At 38.3% G+C, this 9,805-nt stretch overlaps 1 long non-coding RNA gene across 1 annotated transcript; it reads right to left on the bottom strand.

The window, feature by feature from the left end:
* Positions 1 to 4,908: 4,908 nt before the first annotated feature.
* LOC306860994 lies at positions 4,909 to 6,778 on the bottom strand. Its single transcript, XR_013783438.1, has 3 exons — positions 6,728 to 6,778; positions 6,306 to 6,371; positions 4,909 to 5,821 (listed from the first exon to the last, which is right to left on the bottom strand). It is a non-coding gene; the product is annotated as an uncharacterized lncRNA (long non-coding RNA).
* Positions 6,779 to 9,805: the final 3,027 nt, after the last annotated feature.

Here is a 9,805-nt window from a genome sequence, read left to right as displayed (position 1 = left end):
CTCATATTTCTTATTTATTTTGTTTAATTTAGCAGATGTTGTTTTAAAGAGCATGAAATCAGCATCTCATTAATGTCACCTGTTTCTACAAGTTTCCTTCAGATGAGATCTCAACAGTAGCATTACTTCCCGCAGTGCAGGCAGCCCACAGAACAGGTGAACTATTATGACCAAAACCCCTCAATGTATTCTATCACAATATCTCATAACATGTACACATATGCAGCCCTGCTAGATTAGATCTCCTAACAGTGCATGTCCACTGCAGCGGGAGAAATCCCCACTCAGTGCCAATGAAAACACTGAAACTCTTCTGCTTTGGGCTGTGCAAGTGTGTATCTATCAGCCTTGTAGACCAGACAAGACCAGGCTTGAGAAAAGAGCGCCAAAGAGTCTGAACATTTAAAAAAATTACAATATTTTTGGGGTGAATGAAGCTTGGATTTGCATCAGGGTCACTCGAACCTCTGCAACGAATACACAGTACTCTGGTCCAGAGATACGATTGCACAAACTCCCAATGCTCCCAAGACCAGGACAAGACCATGAAAATATGGTCTTGGACTTGAAATTGAAAAGGAATCATGACACTGTAATCTATGGGTGTTTTCAATACATAGCCAATATCATCATCATATAGAGACCTAATGTATCTCCACCCCTTTTCAGCGCTGTGTTTCTTGTCTTCTGTATTCTGTTTGTATTTCCACAGCGCGAAGGTTATGTTGTACGAATTTATGAATGAACCCCTCGTTTTAAAATCTTCCCGGTCTACTGACATCCGTTTCATACATTGCAATGCTCATGATAACTTTTGTTAACTCCAAGTAAATCCACTTCACCAGCGAATAATTCTTCAACAGTGACGCTATTGAGCTACCGCAAAAACAAAAGTTCAAAGACATAAATCTAAAGACAGTGGAGCATTTGTTTCTCTGATGCATAAGGTCTATGTCAACAGTTAAAGAGACTGTGTTAGTTTAACATAGTGGTTCCCAACCCTTTCCTGGACTGGAGTTCCTCCAACAGTAAACATTTTGGATGTCTCTCCTATTTGACACATATTTTGTGTCTTGGATTCTTTATTAACAAGCTGATGAAAAGATCCAGGTAAATTTGATTAAGAAAGTATTTAAAATGTGCAGAACTGGGGGTAATCCAGGACAATCCACGACTGGCAACCTTTGGTTTAATACACTTTTGTTAAACCATCTAGCCTAGGCAGTTGGATCATTTTACTGACTCTCATGTTCAATCTCGTTCATCAAAATGATTTAAGTCATTTTGTTCATTTAAGTGGCTTTAAATGTTACACTTTTACCAACCAAACACATCCACCTGTAATCTTTATCATCTTAAGTATTTATTATAATGCAGTCAAAGATAATTTACAGGGAACATAAGTAATTACTTTGCTGCTTGCCATTTTTCTCTTGACATTTGCATAAAGTTTCAAATTTCTCAACTTTCGGATGCTCTAAAGCACTCCTAACACTCTCCTCACAATCCTTGGTGCGATTGCGTAAGTGACACATACTCAAGGTATTCTTGGGACATTTTAATTTAGAAAGTGTTATTGCATGATGTCATTTCTATCATGTGTTTTTGAAATGGGGTCCTTAAGATCTTAGTTACACTGCTGGATCTCAACAATGTCTCAGGTTTACCAGATTTTGCAATAAAATTCCCCTCTGGCTGGGGAATTCATTGAGGTATCACTAAAAAAATAAAAATAACGAGTGACTAATTACATTAGCTATAAAATTACAAACATTGTTGTGTTAGCTCTCTCCTCTGATGTTAGCTGACTACATCGAAACCAAGGTACTGTAAACATACCACAGAAGAGAGTGGCCAACAACCGTTGCTAACCAAGTTCATGACCTGGGTGCTCGCAGCATTACCCTGAGGGGACTAATCAACAGATGAGAAGACATGAAGGTTTGTTTATGATTCTACATAGATCAGCACTTTATTATTATTTTTATTTGTATTATTATTATTATTGCAGAGGGCATGAATTGTAATCTTTTGTCTTGTAAAGTGACATTTCAGAATTTATTTTGTAAAGTGGCTCTGCAAGAACAAAAGCATTGGAAAGAAAATAATTAAGTTTTAAGTTATATTTTAGATGCCCAAATTCATAAAATACATTTTATGAATACTGCACGTCATGAATATTCTGTAAAATGGAAGGGTTGTATTTCAGGAAGCATTTTCAGACCTGTAGATTGTTTTGTTTGTTCTGAAACAAGGACTTAAATTGTTATAGTGTTGTCTTTCACCTTGGTTCATGGTTAATGTTTATGAGATTCCCTTCATAGTATTCATCCATCAAGATGCAGACTGTCATCACACACACACACACACACATTTATATAAGCCTTTATTCCATCTCTCATTAATTAATTACTTATATAAATATATTTTTCAGTTGGCATGGGAATCAAGGCTTTATTGGGATCGCTTTCTTGCACATGTTTCAGAGAAGAGCAAATACATAGCATTTTAAGATAATTTAATTTCAACTGTGATTAGTATTGTGCTCACTCACAAAATTAAACTGCCGCATTTTATGCAACTTATCTCCCATTGTGAATTATGATCCAGCTTATCTTGTTGCCTCCGTTAGATTTAATTGCTTTCTCTCCACAAGTAAACTGCTCCAAAGTCCATTTGGAGTCAGCCCAAGACCACCAGCTGATCTCAGACCAGTTGTTTTTGTGTGGATCCGATTCATACATGCCTAAATGAAAATGCAACAAGTTTCGAAACAAATGCTCCAAGCGAGCCAGGTGTGAAAATGCCCTTCAAACCCTTCTCCTAAAGTTTGATGACATCATTGGATCCTGCAAGCTGTTTGGATTGTGTCTTTCAGTTCCAAAAGGTCATGATGACATTCACGTGGCACCCTGAGGCTAAACTAAACACAGCCACACCTAGAAGACAGAGAAATAGAGTAACACACGTATCTTTAATAGGGTCTCAGTAACACACCTGCCTTTGAAACCAAACTCCACAGAAAACAACTGTAACATTCCCCTTTACACAAAACACACAGACCTCTTAATATAGTCCATCTCAAGTCAACAGTCACACATGCAGTTTTGATCGTCAGATACGCTGCTCGGCTCGTCTTTTGCCTCAAGTGTGTCACTAATATAGGACAGCTGAACCTTTAGCAACTAAATACAACCTATACAGCCTCTACTCTCTAAGCTCTCTGCTCCTCACCCCTCCTTCCCCGCATAACTCCCCAAGGTGCTGTCACAGAATACAGGAAACTAGGACGAAAGACAGAGAGAAAGAGAACGTCAGTTCTAGAACCAGAGTGCGAGTGCTCTCTTTTCAGAGAAAATCAACCAAATGTACCTGATTCACTCTTAACCATAGATCTTCAACCCTGCTCCTGGGGATCCACAATGTCCTGCAGAGTTTAGTTACAACCCTAATCAAACACACCTGAACCAGCTAATCAAGGTCTTGAGGATCACTTGAAAAATCACAGTTCAGATGTGCTGAATAGGTTGGAACAAAAATTAGCAGGACAGCCCTAATGAAAAAACAACAGCATATGCTGGTAAGGTATGTTTTGAAGCATGGCAGCTGGTTTGAGCTGGTTTAAGATGGTCTTGAGTTGTTTAAAAGCTGGTTATGAGCTGTTTCAAGCTGGTCATGTGCTGGTCCTATGTAACTATCTCCTGCTCAGGACCAGCTCATGACCAACTAAGCAACAGCTTAAACCAGCTCAAACCAGCTGCCATGCTTCAAAACATACCTAACCAGCATATGCTGTTTTTTTCAACAGGGAGTGGGTCCCCGGGAACAGGGCTGAAGACCTAGGCTCTTCACTATAAACAAATACTATCTGTACACATCTCCAGAGTTCAACCTCTGTTATTAACAAGGGGTGCATTTTCCAAAAGCATTGTTAGCTTACTAGAGCGTCTTGCAAGTTCCATTTTTGCTGACAATTCTGTATTCCGACATTTTCAAACATTGTAGAAAACTTGTCTGGTTGGAACTACAGCTCTCAGCAGGTTGGAGCTCTCAACTCTCGTAGGCAGACTACCATGCAGTACACTCTAAAAAATAAAACATTAGTTCGACATAAAATGTGTTAACGTTTTCCACTAGAATTTTTAAGTTAAGCCAACTGCTGGCAGAATTACATTAATTCAAAGCAATGTTTTTGAGTATGGTGAAGTAGCTTTTTGGCCACAACAAAACATATTTCTAAGTTACATGAACTTAATAATTGTCAACAAGAATGCAAGTATTTAAGTTGATCCAACATGATATTTATGCATGGTGAAGTAGCTTTTTGGTCATAATAAAATACATTTCTAATTAAAATGAACTTAATATTTATCAACATACATGCAAGTATTTAAGTTGATCCAACATGATATTTTAGGTATGGTATAGTAGCTTTTTGGTCACAATAAAACAAATTTCTAAATAACATGAACTTAATAATTAGTATGATCCCTATATGATCCCTGCAAGAGATTCCTATAATAAGGGCATTTTCCTGTTTCCCAGAAGGCTAAGTCTCTAAAAACTACAATCTTGGTCGTTTGGTTGTAATATAACCTTGAGTACCTTGTGGGTCGGGCTCCTCCATGGTGGTGCCCCTCCCACAAAGAAGTCAAGGTTCTAAGACTTCTAAGCAGTTAAATGATTATAACACAATCTGAGGAAGATGAGGATGTTGTGTGTGTTTGTTTGGTGGTTTGAAGGTGGCTGAGTGAAATCAGCTGACAGCAAGGAGATGCAAAATACCTTCTGAAAGGTTGCTAGGAGTATTTAGAGGCATGAGGGCGATGTCAAAACCAAGCACCTGAACAGCAGCTAAGGGACTCTTTCCTGGTGCTCAAAAAGAATATATATTCAGACAGTATTATTCAAATGAGTTAGACCCATTTATTGGCAGTAAAAAAAAAAAAACAGTAGGACGATTCTTAAACTTTCAAACAGCAAGATTTGAAGGCTACATTTTCCTGACACACAAAACAGCATGCCCTCAGAAACTTATGAGGAACAGTGTAATAAAATGTAGTAAAACCCAGTACATGGATCACCATTCTTTGACTTGAACACATGAAAGTGAATCAAAACAAGAGATGACAGATTGCTGTACATTTAAACATAAAATGAGCAAAGCTTCTTTCATTCAACTTTTCCAGTACTCTTACATAATAATCTTTATTCTTATCAATATTTGACTATTCACCTTCCAGATTAACGGCAACTAAAGAGGGCACTGCATATGAAGTTCAAAACACACCAATACCCTCAGAACACAGAAGTCATGGGAGAAATTAACCACAGCTCAAATTCCTTAAAAACGTGCAAACAGCAGCATTTGTACGCTAGACACAAAACATGAACTCAGAAGCTTATAAAGAACAGTGTTTTAAAATTTGGTAAAACCCAATGCATGAAGTGGCACCAGAAATGCAGAAAAAAGAACAGGTTGTGTGTGTGTGTGTGTGAGAGATGTGAAACTCTCCCTCACGAAAGGTCGATCAAGTCTGCTCTAGAAAATACCAAACTTGAGATGCATTACTTTAGAGCTGGCTTTTTGTCCATCAAGCTCAAGGCATAGCTTCTGAAACACTTCAAAGGTAAATTTCAAGTGCTTGGGATAGGTAAGGTTAAGAGTGTAGATTACTCCCATCAGCAAAGCACAGGATCTGGCGACATCAATCCCCTCCAGGATCTTGGATCCCTCAACTATGATGGTTGCACGCCCATCACCAACGATAGCAATCTTCATCACTTGCATTGCAAGGTCTGCGTCGAGCTCCTCCACATCCTTGTAAGAGAAATTAAAAGATGTCAGGATGTATGAAATACATAGCTCAAGCTCTTCAGGATGACATGCATAAGGGAATGCAGGGTGACCATGTACTTCAACGCCTAGCCCACAGGAGACTGGTGCACAAGATTGAAACCAAAAGATGACTCTACTTTTAGAATTTAGTTTACACATTAAAGCACACTGGGCCCTATCATACTAATTAATCCTTTTAACTAATAAGAATTTTTATTTTCCTCCCCATTATATTTATGATGCAAGCAGAATGTAATTACAGATAATTTCAAGAATTTTTTCAATGTATTCCCTTCTATTGAACATGATAAAGGCCTGTACACAAATGAGTCAACAGCATGACAGCGAGGACAATAGACATAATTTATCAAATTTAAGTCAAATTCTTAGTTATTTTAATCGAGTAAAACAACAATAACAAGAACAACAAAAAAAATTAGGTGAAATTGCATTAAGTCAAACCTACCTTCAGTGCAATCCAGCTTCACGTACTTCTGCTGTTCGTTTTACTTGATCTGGACCAACATTTCACCTGGAACATGCAAGAGCGTTTGACATTGTAAACCGGTGTAAATGAGGAATACTGTATTGGATGGATGTACGTCACATCGTTTACGCAGTAATATTACAATATACAGACAGCAATAACGTCAGCGTTAGTCACGCTGCAGTCGACTGTAAACTGCACCATACTTTATCTCCAGTGCCGATTAACGTTATTTAACCACACGCTTTTTATTAAGAAAAAAATAAAGAAATGTTTCATATTCGGCAATGGTCCTGGCAATAAATAAGTGTGCGTTCGCTCCACAGCACGTAATATTGTAAAATCTGCTATTGAATTAGCACCAAATTATAAATGCTTAAGTATGATTTAATGTAAATTACCTTTCAAACACACTGGAAGATAATGGCGGCGTCTTCGTGATTTCAGCAGTGACGAGGCGGGGCGGAGTCTAATTAACGTTACAGCTCTATGGAGTTGTTTTAACACTGATGAAATAACTCTGTGAAATAACTCCAACACCAAACGCCATTTTACTCCGAATGTGTTAAAATTACTCTTTGGGTGTTAAAATCAACTCGGAAATGTTTAACACCGAAATACTGCGGTGCACACAAATGCGGGGGCAAGCTAACCGGAGCATCTCGCCCGCTACCCGGAGAGATAGTATGTTACATCGTTCTTTTAAAGTAGGCTATCACTAACAGAATACCAAGCTAATGCAAATATGTGTAATTAAGCATAAAATTACTTACCATTCAACACGACCACAACACTGGATGAGCCTTGAACACGTGCTGTTAGACAGGTCCGCTTCAGCAGAAGAGGGGAAATGTGGGCTGTTTACACGTCATCAAGTTGTATTTTACATCGACAGAAGTTAAAATTAAATTAAATTTAAATTATTTTTTGATTAACGGATCATTTTAAACTCAGACAAGTCATGATTATATATTGAATCAAAAGGCATAATTTGTGTGTCACCTGAGCTCAATAAAATAAAAATTGAAAGTAAAAAGTCTAACAGTATTTATGAACTTGATTTTTCTTTTTACAACAACATATATATTTAAGTAATGGCAAAAGGTCCCATTAATTACTTTTTAGAGTGTACATTCTATATCATTATAGAATGGCAGGGGTCTCCAATCCTGCTCCTGCTTCCTGCAGACTTCGGTTCCAACCCTTCTTGACCACACCTGTCTGTAGTTATTCAGACAAGAAAGCCTGAACACCTCGATTAGCTACTTTAGGTATATTCGATTGGGATGGGAGCTGAATTCTGCACAATGGTAGCTCTCCAGGAGCAAGGTTGGATATCCCTGATGTATGGTTTTGGGAAAAAAAGTTGTGACTAGACCAGGGGAGGCCAACGTTGGTCCTGGAGAGCCAAAGTCCTGAGTTTTGCTCAGGACTGAGTGAGTCAAAAATTAACCTACCTGTATCTTTCTAGTAATGCTTAGACCTCGATTAGCTTGTTCAGATGTGATTGATTAGGGTAGGACCTGTATTCTGCAGGACTGTGGCTCTCCAGGACTGACGTTGGCCACCCCTGGACTAGCTAGTTAATTTCTCCACGATGAATTGTACTATGGTAGTTAACCATCAAGTTGTACAGGAAATGTACCCTAGGTCAGTTATTATGCTGAAGGTCACGGACAAGTTAGCCTAAAACCCGAAATATACTGCAGTTTTTACACTTAGAGGGCCTCATTTATATAATGTTGCGCAGAAACCATCCTAAATTTGATCTTACGATCATCTCTCAGATATGTGTATGTATGATTCATAGAATGAACGTATGCACAGAAAACGCATGTACGCCTCTATTTCTGATGTGAAATCTATGAATAGCAAACGATCTTGAACTTCCGAGCAACTATTTCAGCTCTCTGCCTTGTAAACAACTTCTAATTAATGTCATTAACATATAAAATATCACCAGCATCGTCCAAATCATTTAATTTAGAACAGCAAGCTGCAAGAGCAGCTTACATTTTCAAAAAGCATGCAGTACTCCGACAGGAAAAAATGTGTACGCCTGCTCAGACCCTGACGTGTCGCTAAGCACTTTTCCACATCAATATGAGCGTTGGCGTGGATTTAAGCGTACGCAAACTATAAGATCAAATCTGAGGATACGCATGCTTTATAAATGAGGCTCATAGTGTGTGTGACGTATGTCAGCATAGTAGTATATGTAATTATTTGTACTCTGTACGCTCAAGTTGCACATGTTCCTAGAATTGTTTTGAAGTAATTAGTTGGTCCACAAGGCCTAGGATGTAGCTTCACAGTCAAAAAGAACCTGAAGAGATAGATAACAACAACAAACTTCTCTACACAACAACAATAGATGCCCATGTGGATGAGCACTTCTGTAGGGGCTTAAGACATACACACAACTCTAGTTTAAAGAGTACAAAGATATTTTCATCAGTTCTAACTTCTGGAAAGAAATAGTGCAGATACTGCACAAATATAAAACTTTGGCTGTGTGCACATGCCAAGCATTTGCAACAAAACCGAAGCATACATTGGGGTTCAGCCACATACATAACACTGACGGTCCATTCACAGATCAAACACAAATAAGGAAAGAACTTTCCAGATCTGGTTAGCTCTGATTGCTTGGCTATTTACAGGGGTTAAACTGTGATATTTTGCAGACAAAAAGTTACGTTGTCCATCGCCAATACTGTATCAATATATAAATTACAGCTCACACAGAAGTCACTTTAAAACCAATCAGATTTTGCATGTGAACATTTGCTGATCAATGGTAATAGTGACCACACTGTAAGATTATTTAGATTTTTATTAGTTCACTAGACTATTTAAATTACAAAATCAGGTAGAAAAGTCTGAAGTACTGCTGGACCACTGTCTGTTAAGGGCCCTTAAAATTGCCCCAATCTTCCTCCACATTATACCACCCCTGGTTTTGAAGCTCACACTATTTCTATCCTCAAAGACCTTTCCATTATCAATAAAAACCCATGGAGAAAATGAGTGGGATGTTTACTTCCTGGACCGCACTTTTGTGTTCTGTTTTCATTTGTTGCAGTCTCTCTCTCTCTCTCTCTCTCTCCCGGCACTGATAATCATTTCCTGCATGTTGTAAGAGGTCATCGTTACAGAAGCATCGCAGCATTGTGTTTTATCAGTGCATTCAGAGCTGGCGCTATCAGTGGCTGATAGCATTATTCTGTGTGTATGTGGTTTAAGGCGAGGTGGGAGCACTGTAACAGAGAGATATTTATTTGTGGGCCTCTTATCTGAGCTGTAATTAAAAATTCAACGTCATCTGCCAGTATATAGATCTTCACACGCACATACACACAGACACACACATGACCAGTTTTATTGCATTTAATCTTTTTTATATATATATATAACATGCCAAACACCTGTTGAAAAGAGAGAAAGAGTCAGAGTAATAACGAAAAGGCCCATATGGT

Source organism: Barbus barbus, assembly GCF_936440315.1.
Source record: "Barbus barbus genome assembly, chromosome: 41".
Classification (NCBI taxonomy): Eukaryota; Metazoa; Chordata; class Actinopteri; order Cypriniformes; family Cyprinidae; genus Barbus; species Barbus barbus.
Note: the sequence above shows the minus strand (reverse complement) of the source record. Positions and strands in the feature narration are given on the sequence as shown.